Source organism: Canis aureus, chromosome 2, assembly GCF_053574225.1.
Source record: "Canis aureus isolate CA01 chromosome 2, VMU_Caureus_v.1.0, whole genome shotgun sequence".
In the NCBI taxonomy this organism is placed as follows: Eukaryota; Metazoa; Chordata; class Mammalia; order Carnivora; family Canidae; genus Canis; species Canis aureus.
In genome coordinates this window covers 72,233,017-72,250,262 of record NC_135612.1, presented here as the reverse complement: position 1 = coordinate 72,250,262, position 17,246 = coordinate 72,233,017, and the positions used below count along the sequence as shown (strand labels likewise).

The window sequence follows — 17,246 nt, the reverse complement described above, 5'->3', positions numbered from 1 at the left end:
CTGGGGATTCGGGTTTCAACATAGGGTGAGAACCTATGTTCGGATTCGGGTGACCCTGACCCTTCCCTGATGAGCCCCATGAGGGGTTCCTTGAACTCACTGGGCCCCCTTCCTTCCTCCTGACTCTGTACTTCTGTGTCTTCTTGCTAGCACTGCCTTTCTGCTGCCTCTAGAGATGGCTCAGGCTCATCTTGTGTGCTTCCCTGCCCACCCTGGGTCCTGAACATCTTTTCGTCACAGCCCTGACCACACTCTGGGGCTGTCATCTTTCATAGTCCTTCTTGTGCCCTGGCTGCAGCTGAGGACCCACGTGGGAGGCATGTTTGTGGCTTCCGTGCCCAGCCTGGGGCCAACAAGTGTCTACACCTGATGAAGTCATTGTTAACTATCTTCCCTACTCAGCTGGTAGTAACCTGGCAGGGAGCACATCTTGGTCCAGGCACCCCAGCTCTGTAATTAGTGTCTCTCTCTCTGAGGCCCTGGTCTCTCCCTACCTATCTCAGCCCCACCCTGCTCCCGTCATTTCTAGAGTCACCTTCTTGGGAGAAGCTAGGACATAGGCTCTGTGTCCCCTCCCCTCCAGCTTTGTACACACAGCAGACACTTGGTAGGTGTCTGCTGAAGAGTGTGCCCTAGGCATAGCACGCCAGGTTGAGTGGCTGGTGTAGAAAGGATGTGGAAACCACAAACGAAGTTTGCTTGAAAGTCATTGGTTGCCCTGCTTGTTCTTGGCGGTGTGATTAATTCTCAGCCTGGTGACTCATTTCAGCAGAGGCGGGACAGAAATGGGCTGACAGCTGGGGCCTTTTCTGGGACTTCTTAAGGGGACTATGCACATCAATAAAGAGGATGTTCTAATATGGAGCAGGGAGTTTGCCAGGAGCCAGCAAGTAGCAGCTGAAAGAGCAAAGGTAGGGACTTGAGTGAATCTTTTACTCACTTTAAGCTAAAATTTTGTTCCTGTGAGATGAGAATAACCCGTCTCTCTAGGACCTTATGAGCACTGGGATTGTGTGTGTAAAGCACCTGATGCCTGGCGGCTGCCCAGGAAGTAGCAACCTTCTCCCCCTAGGTGTGCACAATAGCTGAGGCTTAGCTAGGTGCTCAATAAATGTAGTTACTTTGGCCTTCCTTTGGATGAGGCAGTGTCCGGGTTACCTTGTGGCTCTGTGCTCAGGTCCTGGTGTAACACCTGGAGCAGGTAAGAGCAGGTAAGAGCATGGATGCTGGAGCCAGACCACCTGCTCATCGTCGCACCCCTATTTGCTAGCTGGGTCACCTTGGCCAAGTTACCTACCTCTTTCTGCTGGAACACTAAAATGGGATGCTAATAATACCCATGTTAGGGCTGTGGAGTAACAGATGATTGGGAAAGTTTGGAACAGTGTGTAGCACACAGGGATGGCAGTGTGAGCAGGGACTACTGTGATTATTATTACTTGGTGCATGTTGGTTGAGTTATATTGTATTGTGTCTGATGGGAGAGGATGTGGGTATTGCCAGGATGCTTTACTTTTCTTGCAGCCCAGGCCTCATTTCACATTGTTCATCCTCACCTCAGATTTTCCCTCCCGTCCAGCATCTGTAAGATTTTACACTGAAAAGCTAAAGAAAAGAAAACCCCGCAGGCACTGAATGTTCTGGAGGAACTTTCCTCATGTTCTTGTGTCTGTTGATAACGACTTTCAATCCTCTATTTGGGGGGGATTTTGTGATGTGGGTTTTGAATGGGAGTATCAGTTTTATCAGAAATTGTTTATTTGTGGGAGTGTTTGGTGGGAAATTGAAGTAGGTGGCTTTTTGTTGTTGTTGTTGTTGTCGTTGATATTGGAAGCTTTTCATGACCTGGAATATTTTGAAACTATAGCTTTATGTAAGTGTTGTGGCTAATTCAGTGGTATTTAATTTGCTATCAATATGCTTTGTTTTGGGAGGGTGATGGCACGGTGAGCCTGGCGGTTCCTCCCTAAAAATGTGCTTGGGCGCCTCCTGGGAGCGTGTCTGGTCTGCTGCTAAGTCCTGAGGATAGAAAACAAACTGTTATCTTGTTTGCCCAGTTCCTTGGGCAAGCTGGGAAGTGGCCTTAGAGCCAGACAGACCTGCGTTCGAGTCCTGACTCTGCCGCTTACGAGCTGTGGACATCGGGCGAGTGACTTTAGCTCTTTCAAAGGTGTTCCTTATCTTTCAAGTGGGAAAGACACTGTTCTGTGTTTTAGAGGTTTTGGGGATGGATGGAGATGGGTACGCCCCGCACATTGCCCGGCACAGAGTAGGCTCTTAGAAATGGCAGCTCTTGGTTTGGCTGCTGCTTTTGGGTCGAGGGAGGGTCTCTGGGAAGCCAAGGAGCAGGGGGCGGTGGATGGGGCAGGGCCCGCCTTGGCCCGGGCTTCCTGTCCGCTGCAGTCATCCCAGCTGTTGCGCATACCGGGTGCCCCCCCCCCCCCGCCCCCCGGGATGCTTCATGCTCCCCTTGCTCTCCAGCACCCCTGCGGGAGGGTGGGAGGGCACCGGGCCCTGGGAGGTGACGCCATTCAGCGGCCAGAGTGGGCCCTTGGCGAGCGCTTGCCCTCCCCACGCACAGCACCGCACAGCACCGCACCGCACAGCACAGCCGGGCGCAGGTGGGGCCGGGGAGGCGGGGCCGGGGAGGGCAGCTCAGGACGCTGAGGTCGGGAGCGCCGTGTGGGCCCCTCAGCAGGACTTCAAAGCGCGAGAAACGCAAAACGCGTTTCAGATGCACAGTCCGGCCTTTTTACGTTCCCGCACATTTGTGTGCAAATGTCATATTTTACCAGGGTCGCCCTGTACCAACCTGGCAACCCGGCCTGCTTCTTGACGACGCCGAGTCGGTGCTGAAGCTTCCCCAGTTGCCCCCGTACGGGGAGGGGGCGGGGCCGGCGGCCGGAAGGGGCGGGGTCAACGTGCCCGGCCCAGCGGGCAGCCGGAAGTGGGTGGGGCCGGAAGGGGCGGGGCTGGGCCCTGAGGGGTCAGTTCGGCACCCTGGGGTGCAGACTGGCCTTGGTTTGGGGGCGTGCTGGCAGGGGGTGGGGGGAGGCCTGGCAGGGGCGTGGGGAAGGGGGGCCTGGCAGGGGGAGGGGAAGGAGGCCTGGCAGGGGGAGGGGGGGCGTGGCAGTGGTGGAGGGGGAGGGGGCATGGCAGGGGTGGAGGGGGAGGCCTAGGGAAAGAGGCCTGCAGAGGTGGAGGAGCCTGGCAGGGGTGGGGGGGGTCTGGCATGGGCATGGGGGAGGAGGCCTGGCAGGGGTGGGGAGGGGGGCCTGGTAGGGGAAGAGGCCTGCAGAGGTGGGGGAGGCTGTCAGGGGTGGGGAGGGGGGCGCCTGGCAGAGGTGTGGGGGAGGAGGCCTGGCAGGAGTTGGGGAGAGGCTTGGCAGGGGGAGAGGAAGAGGCCTGCAGAGGTGGGGGAGCCTGGCAGGGGTGGGGAGGGGGGGCCTGGCAGGGGTGGAGGAGGAGGCATGGTAGGGGGAGGGGAAGAGGCCTGCAGAGGTGAGAGAGCCTGGCAGGGGTGGGAAGGGGGCGCCTGCCAGGGGTAGAGGAAGAGGCCTGCAGAGGTGGTGGAGCCTGGCAGGGGTGAGGAGGGGAGGCCTGGCAGGGGCGTGGGGGAGGAGGCCTGCATAAGTGGGGGAAACTGTCAGGGGTGGGAGGGGAGAGGGCCGCCCCCCAGCGCAAGAGGGTCAGAGGCACGGTGGAGCCAGGTGCTTCCCAGGGCGTCATGGGGATGGTGGCCCCGAGGCGGGTGGCAGTGCAGGTGTCAGAGGGGTGCAGCCATCATCAGTTGTCTGGGTCGGTCGGCGGGCCAGGCAGGGAAGGGGCTGCCTTAATTCACTTAATCTGTGCCACCGCCCAGGAGGCAGGACAGCCTGGGCTCGGGACCCATAGGCAGGGAGGGATAGAGCTGGGGCTCCACTCTGGATCTGACTGACAGGCTTTCGGGGGAGGCCTGGGCCTTCGGGGGAGGGATCTTGGTGATCATGGAGGGCTTCCTGGAGCAGGTGGGTATGATGCCAGGGCCCAGTGCTGCTGCCCTATGCACATTTGGATTAGACACACCCTCCCTAGGCTCTCTGGCTCATCTGTGCACTGGGGAAATGGGACCAGGGGGCCCTCTAAAGTGTCCCTCCCAAGTCTGGAGCTCACTTCTTCTCTACATCAATGTTTGCTAAGTATTTTTCCCTTTAGGGAGCCTGAGGTCTGACTGCTGACACCCTCTCCCCCAAACTCCCTTTGTAGTTTCAGGATGCCAGTGGGTGTCCAGGTCACTTCATGCCTGCAAAGACTGTGCCCCGCCCACCATTTTGAAAAGCTCTGACTCCTTCTGGCCACCCAGGCTGTGGATGCTGCTAGGAGGTCCACCCTGTAGGGGATACCACGAAACAAGCCCTGGGACCTGACAGATCTGTGTTCAAATCCCTGGTCTTGCTGCGGGTTCACTGGAAGTTTAGGCCTATCCATCCACCTCTGAGAGCCTCCGTTTCCCCATTTGTAGATGTAGAGTGATTATCTCACAGCCCTTCATCTCCTCGGCCCCACTGCCCCGTTCCGAGTGGGTCAGGGTGACGTGGTGCTTTTCATTCCTGCAGTGAAACAGCTCAGCAGCCAGGACTGATAAGGAGCTTGGTAAATGTTTGGAGAGATTCGAAAATAGATCAAAATGTACAACACAGCGTAACTTAAGCTTTAGGACTTCTTCCCTGTCCCCTGCACTGGGGCTGTAAGTCCTCTGTGGTTCTATCTCCTAAAATGTTCTTACCCATGGCTTGCTTCTGGCCTCTTCTCCCCTCAGCAGATGGGGACACGCTGTCTCCATCTCCAGGGAGCCCCCTCCAGGCAGCCTTCCATGTGGAGCCTGAGCAACTAATCTGAAGTGCATGTGTCCAACCTTGTAGAAACCTCTCCATGGCTCCCTGCTGGGCTCAAGGTCAAGTTCAAGCCCTTTAGGGATTTATATTCCTTCCGCTAGACCTCCATTCATCCCAGGGCAGAACTGCCTTGTTCTTCTCTGTATCTTTATTTTTTAAGATAATTTTTATTTTTTAAAGATTTTATTTATTTATTCATGAGAGACATGGAGAGAGGCAGAGACAGGGGAAGCCGGCTCCATTCAAGGAGCCTGATATGGGACTTGATCCCAGGACCCGGGATCACGCCCTGAGCCAAAAGCAGACGCTCAACCACTGAGTCACCCAGGTGTCCCTGCATCTTTAGTGCCTGGGAAAGTAACCGGGCCTTAATAGGTTCTCAAGAAATGGTAGTGGTGCTGTTTATTGTTTGTACAGCAGGGCACCTCATCCACTGGGAGGAATGTCAGTATTACCAGCCCTTACGTGGATGAGGGAACAGGTTCAGAGAAGACCGGGGTCTTGGTGGGATTCAGAATGATCATTGAGTAAATACATGCTTACCCTTTTAACCTCTTCATAGGGAGTTGTGAAGCGTCTCGTACTTTATGGGAGAGAAAAAGGCTGAGCCCTGAATCCAAAGTCTTTTCCAGGTTCAGAGGCAGCGGAGGATTGGCCAGCATGGGGCAGGTGTGGGCAGGTGGTGGTCCAGGGCAGCGTCCGTCTGCCTGGGCAGAGCTGCGTGGGACATCCCACCTGGTGCCAGCCATGCTGGGTGAGTCCTCAGCCGAAATCGGGCCCCCAACTTTATCACCTGTACGGAGTGCATCCGTGATGGAGTGATAGCGAGTTGCCTTTGGGACTCTTTATCACAGATATCTGCTAGTCATTAATAGTTTCCCACCGTGAACATAAAAACTATATGAAAGGGATGAAAGTCTTGCAAAAAGAACAAGAAAATGGTCTCCATTTGCATCCCCACCACCTTTTGAACCACTGTTTTCTCAGCCTTGTCCCAAGGCAGCGTGAATAGAGAAAGTTGCAAGTCCATGAAACACTTTGCTTTTTATGTAGAACGAGGGATCTCACTTATTTGTGACCTGGGTCTGTCACTCCTGAGCTGAGTGACGTCGGGCAAGTTCCTCAACCTCTCTGAACCCCCATGGCCTCAGTGGTCCCTTAGAGAATTCACCCACCTGCTGGGGTTGCTGCTCTCTGAGTTGGTTTGGTGGGTCCAGAGAGTTGGGGTGGATCTGTGGCAAGTGGAGGCAGGGGAACAGATGAGGGGGCCTCATTCGGGCCCAGGAGTGTGGTTTTCACCCCAGGGGCAGTGGGGAGCAGCCAGTCTGTGAATATATTTTACTGTTCTCTGATTCTTAGAGAAGTGGTAATGGCCAGGGTTAAGGGACCGTGAATCAGAACTCTGTGTGGCTCAGGGTGACCACGGGTAAGCGGGTGGGTGGGGCAGAGGGTAAGGGGGTGGCCAGTGGGGAACACATTGTGGAGGGGGGTCAGAAGAAACCAGTCCTCAGCCGGGAAATGGGGGTCGTGGTTGAGCTGGGAATGCTGAGGGATCAGAATGGAGACAAGGGTTTGGGCCAGGAGGGGATGGGGCGTTGCGTTCCCAGTAGCCCTTGCTCAAGAGAGCCTGTGGGTAGGCTGGGCACCCATCGTAATTGCTCCAGGGGCCCTCGGGGATGGGAACTGAGGCCCAGGGCAGCTGTGTGACTTCTCCAGAGTGACTCAGCAGGTTGAGAGGTGGGAGGCCAGGTGTTTTTCTGCACCGTGGCCTGACTGGTCCAGCTGCCAGCTCCCAAGGACAGAGGAGACTCTGCAGTCAGGCTTGGGGGATGTGGCTTGTGTTTTCTTAGACAAGGAGCCAAAGACCAGGGCTGGCATACGCTGAAGACTTGTAATGCTCTCTCTCTCTCTGCCCAGAATCCCTTCCAGCTGCTGTGCCCCGTTGTCAAAGATTATCCTTTACCTGATGATGCTTGTTATTCATGATCATCAGGTTTTACTTTTCTACTTGATTAATTCGGGGAAGTTTGTGGTCTAGAATACTTCTGACAGAGACATGACTGCATCCTGCAGTTTCTCTCCCTCTCTTTTTAAAATTTATTTATTCATGAGAGAGAGACAGAGACATAGGCAGAGGGAGAAGGAGGCTCCCTCCAGGGAGCCCAATGTGGGACTTGATTCCAGGACCCTGAGATCACGACCTGAGCCCAAGGCAGATGCTCAACCACTCAGCCATCCAGGTGCCCCATAAACATTTTCTTTTAATGAGTGCTCTGAGGCTTGGGTCAAGACCAATCATCATTTTGCTGCATCAGCAATATTGTGACAACTGCTGACAACTGAATATGAAACGTATCCATGATAAAACTTCCTGGGTTTGCTTACTGTGTTGAGATTTCGTAATGTCCTTGGTCTGAAGAGAAAAAAGCCACAGCATTTAAAAGGGTGAATTGCTCTGATGTCTGTAGTTTCATATTGTTCACAAAAACAGAAACGTATCCTTTATTGGTGGACAAAGTAGATGTGGAAAATTGAATAATCCGTGAGTCTAGATGAAGAAAGTATAAGGAGTTCATTGTACTATTCTTGGAACTTTCCTGTAGTTTTGCAGCTTTGTAGAAGAAAACCTTTGAAAAAGGGCTGGCTGCTAGGTATGCTAGGTAGGGAGGTGTCTTGAGGATCTCGGGGCCCACCTGTCGGCTCCGTGCTCACCTCTCCATCCTTGTCTTAATTTGAGGCAGAGAGGACTCCTTTGCCCCAGGGCTCAATTCTGAGCAGACTCTTGGGTCCAGTTTTGAAATAGTGGCAGAGGGTTTTGAGAAAATGTATTCCTCCCTCTTTAGAGATATCATATTTTTAGAATCTTTGTTTTGGGACCAACTTTCCTTCAAATTTTCTATTCTCCCTTAAGTTTTTCTTAAATTTGTATTGCCTTCTAAAATGGCTGGGGTATACGAATACTATTTGTTGTGGTAATTATTCAGAGAATACAGAAGTTAAGAGATCCTCATTTTCTCCATCCCCTAAGGGGTAGCCAGTGGTAGGTTGGAACCTCCTAGACTTTTTCCTGTGCTTGTGGAAACACATAAGAACGTGTGTGGATATCCTGCAGGGCTTGATGTTTTATGGTTTTTATCCTTTGTTCACCTGGTGACCCAGCTTTCTACCTCTCCTCAAAGATGCAGTGTGGGGATCATCTCCTCTAGGAAGCCCCCGAGGCGGCTCTCTGTGCTGACCTCATCCTTTGCAATCCTCTGAATCCACACCACCTCCCCTGCCAAGTCTTGGGTAACACGAGGGCAGCTATGACTGTTTCACAGTCTGCACTTGAGTGGGGAGCCCAGGAGATGCACAGTGTTTGTGGAGTGCACAAATGGGCACAGGAGGCATCCTGAGTGAGGAAGCCTCATGAGCATGAGCAGATCCTTGCAGGTAGGAGAAGCTTTCTCATTCAAAATGTGCCTCCTGGCCCCGGGGGGAAGAGAATGCCAGGGTCCTGGCTGTTTGGTGACAGAAGGTCACTTTAGGGAATGTGGACACTGCCTCCCCAGGGCTCCCATGCCCTGGCTGTTTCTTTCCTGGTGCTAATGCCCTATGTGGGTTGGGCTGATGGGGTGGCCATGAGCTACCTGAGGGCTGGGGCAGCGCTGGGCCCTCCCTTGTCCCTAGCACTCAGTCAGGCGTTTGCCGGGGGTCTTAGGGGTGACAGGAAGCAGCACAGGATTTAGATGTGAGGCTGGCCTAGGTCTCTTTATCTTTCATGATCCTGACTCCTTCCTCATTAGAGGCAGTTTTCCGCAGCTGGGATCTATTAATGTCATCTGCAGCTTGTATGATTGATGCCAAAGATGGGGTCCCTGCCAGCTTGAGGAAGTTGAAAGTTAAGTGGGGATGGAGAAATAAGTGGCGAGATTCTCAGGCACATGCTCAGGCAGGTGTAGAGGAAAGCATCCCTTGCTCTGAGCAGCTCTCCCGAGCTCATCCCCCATCTCAGGTCAGAGGGGCCCACTGATCTGAGTGTGGGATTGCAGATATTCGAGCATTGTCCATTGTTTCAAAGGAGTTATATTACAGGAAGCGAGTAGAGCTGGGTTTCTTGTATGGTACTGTATGGGATGTGTTCTGGGAATGGTCAGTGTCATTTGGGGAAATTGTGGAGAAGTGAGAAATTCTGTGTTTCCATTAATTGTTGATATTAACATGAATATCAGTAATGCTTAGCTGTTGCATATCTACATAGCTTTGCAAAAATATCCACTTCACCAGTTTTGAATCCAGCACTTTCCCTGTTGAATGGAGGCATAAGCTGAATGGGAAAGTGGCTTTGGAACATCAGGGCTTGTTGACTCCCCTGATTCTGTGCCAGACCCTGTGTAGGGAGGTGGAATTTGGAGATGAGAAGTACATGTCATGCCCTCAGAGCACACCTGCGCTAGGTAATTGTTGAGGTTGAACTATGGGTATCCAGGACACGCAAAGATTCCTCTTCCATCTTCCCACACCGATCACTATTTTGCACTTATGCCTTTGGCATTAGGTTTTGAACAAATGCTGAAGCAAATGGAAGCAGTTTATGTGACAGCCGGCTCTCTGTCCTTCTCTCTGTCAATTTCTTTCTGTCTTTCCATCTAAACCAGCGTTCTTTGCTGTTGGGACTGTATTGTGAATATCTGGTGATGGTGGTGATGATGATGATATGGTGGTAGTAGTGAAGGTGATAGTGGTAATGATGGTGGTGGTGATGGTGATATTGGTGGGGAGGGTGGAGATGGTGATCATGGTGATAGTGGTGGATATAGGGGTGATGGTGAGGGTGGTGATGATATGTTGGTAGTAGTGAAGGTGATGGTGGTCAAAGTGGTAATAGTAGAAATGGTGGTGGTGAAGGTGGTGATGATGGTGGTGATGATGTTGGTGCACATGGTAGAGATGGTGATGGTGGTAAAGGTGGTAGTAGTAGAGATGGTGGTGATGATGGTGCTATTAGTGGGGAGGGTGGAGATGGTGATGGTAATGGTGGTGGTGGTGGAAGTGATGGTGGCAGTGACTATGGGCCCAGGGGTAGGAGTGGCAGTGGCAGTAGAACTGGAAATTCCAGCATGTCACAGGCATTATTATAATCACCTTAGCTCTCCAAATCTGCTCCCTCACAACAACCTATAATTTGTGACCACCACGGCCCATTTTCCAGGTGAGATGCCTGAGGCTCAGGGCCACACAGTGCCTGTTAGAAGAGGATTCAAAGCCTGGTAGACTTTTTAATATTAAACCAGGTGTCACCCTGGCACTTGGTGGAAATGCACATTCAGGGCCCCCACGCCATTCGGTGCATGTTGCTGAGCAGGGGCCAATGAAGGGGAATTGAAGGTGCTCGGAGGGTGGTTGTCAGGCACATCTGGGTTGAGGACCACTGCCCTGAGCTGCCACTAGTCCTGTCCTCAGTGGCTGAGTCACCTGAGACCCAGGCTTATGTGACTCTGGTCTTGTTACTGAGACATGCCTGTCAGTGTGGCACTCCCTTTACCTGGAACATGGGCCTCACCCCTGCTGAGATGAGGGGTTCTAATTTAAGGGTGGAGGTGGAGAGAGGGGAGAAAGAGTGGGCACTATTCACTCCCTGGTGTGTGCCTGAATTCCCTGGGGACCTTGTTTAACTTGAAAGTGCTGGTTCAGTGGGTTTGGGTGGGGCCTAAGACTGTAGGTTTCACAAAAGCCTGGGGATGATGGGGGTGATGGGGGTGATGGTGGTGATGGTGGCTGGCCTGTGGCCCTACTTCCAGTAGCCAGGCCCTCCGAGAGAGGTTATCACGCTGGAGGTGGCATCAGCATCACGTGGAAGGCTGGCTAACGTAGACTGCTGGGTCCCACCCCAGAGTGTTGGGGTCAGTAGGCCTAGGGTAGACCTCAAATCTTGCAATTCTAGCACGTTTGCGGGGGATGCTGGCACTCCTGACCTGGGGACCTCACTGGAGCATGTAGGGCCCCCTGCCAGAGGTTTCTACTTTGGCTGCACACTGGAATCAATTTAAAAACCACTGAGGCCTGGACCCAACATTGGTGTCCTGAGTCGGTGGGACTGAGCAGAGCCCAGGCCTTGGGAATTGTTGGTTTCCAGAGATGCTCACTTGCAGCCCAGGTTGAGACCCACTGCTCCAGAGCTGGGCGTTGTACCCTGGTTGCCTAGGTGCCCAGAGAGGTAACAGGATGCTAAGTCAGGCCTGCCTGCAGAGGGTTCTGGTTCAGTGGCCAGGTGGAGCCAGGCAGTGGTATGAAGAATAGATTCTCGTGGTGTTTCCAGTGGGCAGTGGGGCTGAGAACAGCTCTCCCTTGAACCAGGGGTGGGCCCCCTCACTGTTCCCTGGGCTGCTGGACCCCGGCCCTGGGGAGTGGCCTCTTGTCCCGAGCCTCCCCTTCCTGCCTGTGGCGGGAGAGGTGCCTCGGAGTCAGAGACCTACAGGGAGACTCTGCTTCTGCTGCTCCCCTGCTGGGCCTTGGGACCTTGGGCAACTTTGTTCTCCTCTCGCGAGCTCTTTCTTCTCTGTAAAGTGGGAGAAATAAACAGTGCCTGACATCCAGGAGTCCCTCTTTGGTTAGTAGGTGAGTCTGTCCTGCTAGTGTGGATTGTCATGTGCAGCAGCTCTTAAACACGGGCGGTGGTGGGAGAATGGCCTGGGCCTCCAAGAGCTGAGCCTCGTGAGCTCCCCTAGGGGGTTCTGATACATGCACTTGGAGAACCACTGATGTGATTCTCATAAACTGATGGCCGGGGAATCTGATACATGATGGTTATTATTAGCCAGTGGCTAAGAAGGACACCCAGATTTCGTACACACACACACACACACACACACGTATAAATTAGTGTTTTTGTTTTTCTTTGAGGAAATACCCAGTAGTGCAGTTGCTGGATCATATGGTAGCTCTATTTTTAATTTTTCAAGGAGCCTCCATGCTGTTTCCCAGAGTGGCTGCACCAGGTTGCATTCCCATCAACAGCGCACAAGGGTTCCCCCTCTCTCCGCAGCCTCACAAACACCTGTTGTTTCTTGTGTTTTTGATTTTAGCCATTTTGGCGGGTGTGAGGCGATACCTTATTGTGGTTTTGATTTGCATTTTCCTGATGAGTGATGTTGAGCATCTTTTCAAGTGTCTGTTGGCCATCTGGATGTCTTCCTTTGCCGATTTTAAAATGAAATTGTCTTTTTATTGTTGAATTATGAGTTCTTTATGGTGGATATGGGCCTTTTATTGGACGCATTTCTCCCATCCTGTGGGTTGTATTTCCATCATCTTTACACTGTATTCATTTCCTACCCTGCCATAACAACTATAAATTTGGGGACTGTTGCCCTTAACCACCATCAGAGTCTTATCAGCTCTGATGAAATAGGATTTGGTGGAGGGTGAGAAGGTGGGTATGGGAGGTAAGTGAGGAGACAGGGCTGTTCCAGGAGTACAGCAGGGACAGAGAGACGAAGGAGCTAGTCCTGGCAGGACTTGGGGCCTGCAAGTTGTAAGAGGGAGGGAGGGGGGTCATGTAGGAGGACTCGTAGGGCTCAGTCCTGGATAATTCACTGGAGGGTGGCTCTTTTTTTTTTTTTTTTTTAAGGTTTTATTTATTTATCTATGAGAGAATGAGAGTGAAGAGACCACAGAGGGAGAGGAAGAGAGAGAAGCAGACTCCTCACTGGGGAGCCTAATGCAGGGCTCAGTCCCAGGACCCTGAGATCCTGACCCCAGTCAAAGGCAAATGCTTAACCACCTGAGCCACCCAGGTGCCTCAAGGGTGGCTTTTTGCAGAACCAGGGAGGAGGAGCAGGTTTGGAGTAAGATGGATTTCGAGAATTCTAAAAACAGCAGCTGTCACTGAGTGCATCTGGTGTGCCAGGCACTGTCCAAAGTACTGGAGGTGGATTGTTGCATGCAATGCTTGCCAGACCCTGAGTGATAGAGACTACCAATATAGTTGAGGAAACTGAGGCACAGAGAGGTTAAGAAACTTGTCCGAGGCCCACAGCTAGAGCGGTGAGCCCAGAGCCTATGCTTTATGCATCTGGGATATTGGACTGCAGCCTGCCTCTGTGGCTGCTAACAGACCTTGCCTGTTGGCTAGTTTCCGCATATGGTATCTGTTGTGGCTGAATGGTGGCCCCCCAAAGAAATGTGTGCGCCCTAATTCCTGGAACCTGTGAATGCTACCTTATATGCTAAGAATGAATATTACCTTACATGGCAAAAGATGCCAATAAGAATTTTGAAGGGAGGAACTTACCCTGAATTATGTGGGTGGGCCCTAAATCCAATGATACGTGTCCTTATAAGGGTGAGACAGGCAATGTGACACACAGATGAGAAGGCAGCATGAAGTCGGGGTAGGGGCTCCACCAGCCGAGTCACGCGCAGCCACCGAAGCTGGAAGAGGCAAGGAGGGGTTCTTCCCTAGAACCTCTTGAGCGTGAGGCCCTGCTGACACCATGACTTCTGCTCTGTGATATGAATTTGGGCTTCTGGCCTCCAGAGCCATGGGAGATTACTTTGTATTGTTTTAAGCCACCAAGTCTGTGCGTGTTTGTGATAACAGCCCCGGGAAGTGAATGGCAGTCTGCATCCCAGGAACCCCAGCGTCTGAACCCTGCAGAGCCCAGGCCGCCAGCTCTCAGGAGCACAGCCGTTTCTTTCCATTTTAAGTCCTGCAGAGCCTGAGGCTGGATTTGATCAGGAGGCAGCAGAGCTGGATGTTCCAGCATCTCTCATGCCCCAGGCCGTGGCCTCACATGGTCACGGTGGGGGCCCTGGCTGGGATGGATATGTGTGCTTTGCTGGTGGTGGGAGAGCGCAGCAGTGAGCGGCTTTGCAGGTGCTAAGGCATGGGCTTGCATTTGCAAGGCTGTCCATCAGTCCTCCCAGCTGTCCTACAGTCTTTCCGTAGTCCCAGACCCCCTCCTTAAACTCCTCCTGGACCGTATCTGCTGGCCTGTCGGGTCGTGAGTAGTGCTGCTGGCTAAGGACACAGGCTTTGGAAGCAGACACCCTTGGCTCCCATACCCAGCTCCTGGCTGGGTGATCTTGGTCAAGTCGCTCAACCCCGCTGAGCCAGTTTCCTCCCCTTTAAGATGGGGATGCTGATGACACGGTAATGCTGCATCCTCTGCAGGTGGCCTTGACCGTGGGAGAGCTGATGGATGGGATGGGATGGTCACCTCCCCGTTGCCATACTGCCTTGTGCAAGTCAGCCTGTTACATAAAGTACGATCACATCTGCATTTTGGGAATTAAAACAATGTAAAACCTTACTGAGATTGTGTAGAAGAGCAAAGACCTCTGTTTTTACCCACCCCTGCCACTCAGCTCCCCAGGGACCTCATCGGCAGAGGCCAGGGTCAGGCTCTCATGGGTGCAGGGTTTCCCAGGCCCCGGCTGACCTGACTGTGCAGGAGCTGGCTCAGCTGTGGTGCTGGGCTGTGTCCTGGCCCCTGGTGGCCTGAGCTGGCCACCACCTTGGCAGACCTTCCTACAGCTGAGTCACATTACTGGTTGGAGCAGCGGCTTGCACTGGTTTCCACTGTCCTTCAGTAAGATGAAGTTGGAGTTCAGTAGTGTGTCCCCCACAAGCCCCCTGCTGCCCCCCCCCCCATCCTGCTGAGCTCTCAGCCACCCGTCTGGTCCCAGCCTGCTCCATCCCAGATGTGGCTGAGCCAGCACTCACGATCTGCCCGTGCAAACCCTCCTCTTCCTGGCTGCTCCACTGTATCAGTGGGGTACATGTTGCAAACATGACACGAGGGGTGCTCCAGCATGACCCGTGTGGCCTGTGCATCCCCAGCTCCTCCCAATGATCCTTCCTGACCGCCTCCCCACCACCTGGGCTCCTTGCTTTCCCCTGGTGCACCAGCTCCCCTGCCTGGAATGTGCCATTCCTTTTCACTGCTCAGCTTTCCTGCCTCCTTCAGAAGCCTGCTTGGCATCACTGCTTGCTCGAAGTCTCTGGGAAGGGGCGCCTGGGTGGCTCTGTCGGTTGAGTGGCTTACTCTTGATTTCGGCTCAGGTCAGGATCTCAGAGTCCTGGGACCAAGCCCCATGACGGGCTCTTTTCTTGGGGCGTGGCGGGGGGGTGTCTGCTTGAGGATTCTCTTTCCTTCTCCCAACTCACATGCTCTGTCTCTAAAATAAATCTTAAGAAAAAAAGTCTGGGGACCTCTGTGTCCAGGGCTATTTGAGCCTCCCACTGGCCAGTTTCAGAGCACCTGTCTGGGGCTAATCTGCTCAGTTGTACGTGTGTTTGATGTGTGTCTGCTCCTCCCACTCGAGGGTGGCATGTGCACGTTCCTTCTGGACATTAGCTTCCCAGTACCTGGGGGCTGTGCATGGAGGAGGTGCTCAGTGAGTGGTCCCCACTGAATGGCTGGAGAAATCTGGAGGAAATCAGGTGGTTCTTCCAAAGAGCCCCCTTTTCTTTCTCCTCTGGGCTTTAAACCTGTGCTCTGATCAAAGCCCCTCCTCTCCCAGGGTCCAACCCTCATCCCGGCTGGCCCTTGCTGGTGCTGATGCTCAGGTGGCTCAGGGCCACTGTCTCCAGGACCTTCCCTGAATCTTGGGCCCCCACAGGATTGTGGGGTTCCCTGTCAGAGCTCTGACATCCTCTCTGTCCCAGTGATCTTCCTCACTGGACTGACAACTTCACAGAGGCAGGGAGGGACCGGCCACATGGGTGGCACTCAGAATAGATGCTCACTAGGCATGTGGGATGTGAATGAGTTGAACCCAGTAGGTACTAATCATGACCCTGAGCATCCACTACATGCCATGAGCTGTGCTAGGCCCTGGGGTGTACAGTGGTGAGCACGACAGACTACGTCTCTGTCCTCCTGGTGGTCATCTGACAGCAGGGGAGATGGAGCACCCACACAGACAAATGTATGAGATGGGGGGTGTGCTGAGATCTAGAACTATGGAGAGGCCTGAGGGGAATGAGGAAGTCATGCAGGTGTTTGGGGGAAGAATGGTCCAGGGAGAGAAGTAGGAAGTGCAAATAGCCCATGGTTGGAGCACGCTTAGTGGGTTGAGTGGCAGCAGGAGACCAATATGGCTGGGAGCAGTGACCAAGGAAGTGAGGATGTGAGGTCTGAGGGCTGTTGGGGGGTATGATGGAGGACCTCACCAGTGTTCGATGGCAATGATGCTGTCTAACCAGAGCCCACGCCTTTCCTTCCCAGTACCCTGCATCATCAGCTGGCCAGTCTGGGGGTGCATCCTCTTGCCTGGATGGCAGGCCTCCCTGCTTCCACTCTTATGTCAAAATGAGTCCACTGGGTAGCCAGAGGGAGCTTTTTAATGGAAACTAGACTTTTATGTCTTGTTGCTGAAAGCCCTTGCCTTTGTGCATTCAACAGTAAACGGCTATGTATAGTCACTGGAGAGAGTTCCACGCCCAGGTGACTCCTAACCTTGGGGAGGCTGCATCTGCCTCCAGTAAGGGCTTCACTTGTCTGTGATGACTTCTGTTTCCATAGAGCCCTCCTACGGCCCATGTGGTGGCATTGCATTGTGGGAAGAGAACAGGGCAGGATTGGACAACGGGTCTTAAACCCTCAGTGCCTTGGGGCTCCCTGTTTACAAAGTGACAGCGGTAGCAGTCTCCCCTCAGAGGGTGGACTAAGATGATGGGACTGTCATGTTCCAGCATGGTACCTGCATGTGGGGAGGATTCAGTGATCTTGAGCAATGAGGATCATCACGTCATGGACTAAATATGACAATGATCATCAGGGAAGAGCGTATCTGGGCAGGAAGGTTGGGGTCAGTGGGGTCAAAGCCCCCAGTAATGGTCAAATAAGTTAGATTACAAAATATGGGCTTGGTCTGGCAACATGGAGGTCAAGGGAAGTGAGTAGAGGCCAGTGGACGTCCGAGTAGGTGAGTGGCAGTCAGGGGAAGTGAGTGGGGCTAGTGGAGATCTGAGTAGGGGAGGGGGAGGTCCGTGGAGGTGAGTAAATGTCTGAAGAGCACAAGGATGGTAAGCGGAGGCCAGGGGAGGTAAGTGGAGGCCGATGGAGCTAGTGGAGGCCAGCAGAGCTGCAGAGACTGAAGCCATGCTGCAGAGAAGTGAGGAGTCTGTGCAGACACCAGATGGAGACAGCGTCGAATGACTGTGGACAAGGACAGAGAGGCAGAGGTTGGGGAGATTGGGCACAAGGCATGGTGGGGGGGCTCTGTTTTGTTTTAATGGGAGTGACCTGAGTGTGACAAGCTGATGGTGAGGCACTCCTGGAGAGAGGACAGGGTGGGGAGGTTTTGGGGAAAGGTGGGGAGGAGGGGGGTCCAGGGCCAGAGAGAAGGGGATGTTGATTTGGGGGTTTGGGCTCAGTTCAGTTT

General features: G+C 53.4%; 1 protein-coding gene and 1 long non-coding RNA gene across 5 annotated transcripts in view; one reads left to right on the top strand and one right to left on the bottom strand.

Annotated features, from left to right (window-relative positions):
- The window catches only part of JAKMIP1 (janus kinase and microtubule interacting protein 1), a 140,568-nt gene that overhangs the window by 16,214 nt on the left and 107,108 nt on the right, over positions 1-17,246 (top strand). The window contains exons 1-2 of one of the 4 annotated variants that reach the window (XM_077878720.1): positions 3,694-4,933; positions 5,507-5,628. The exons of the other annotated variants lie outside the window; for them this stretch is intronic. The gene's annotated coding sequence lies outside the window, so the exon portion shown is untranslated. Of the gene's footprint in view, positions 1-3,693; positions 4,934-5,506; positions 5,629-17,246 lie in introns of those variants that run through there. 4 annotated transcript variants of the gene reach the window in all.
- LOC144301684 (uncharacterized) lies at positions 1,737-2,903 on the bottom strand. Its single transcript, XR_013368421.1, has 3 exons — positions 2,813-2,903; positions 2,100-2,181; positions 1,737-2,019 (listed from the first exon to the last, which is right to left on the bottom strand). It is a non-coding gene; the product is annotated as an uncharacterized LOC144301684 (long non-coding RNA).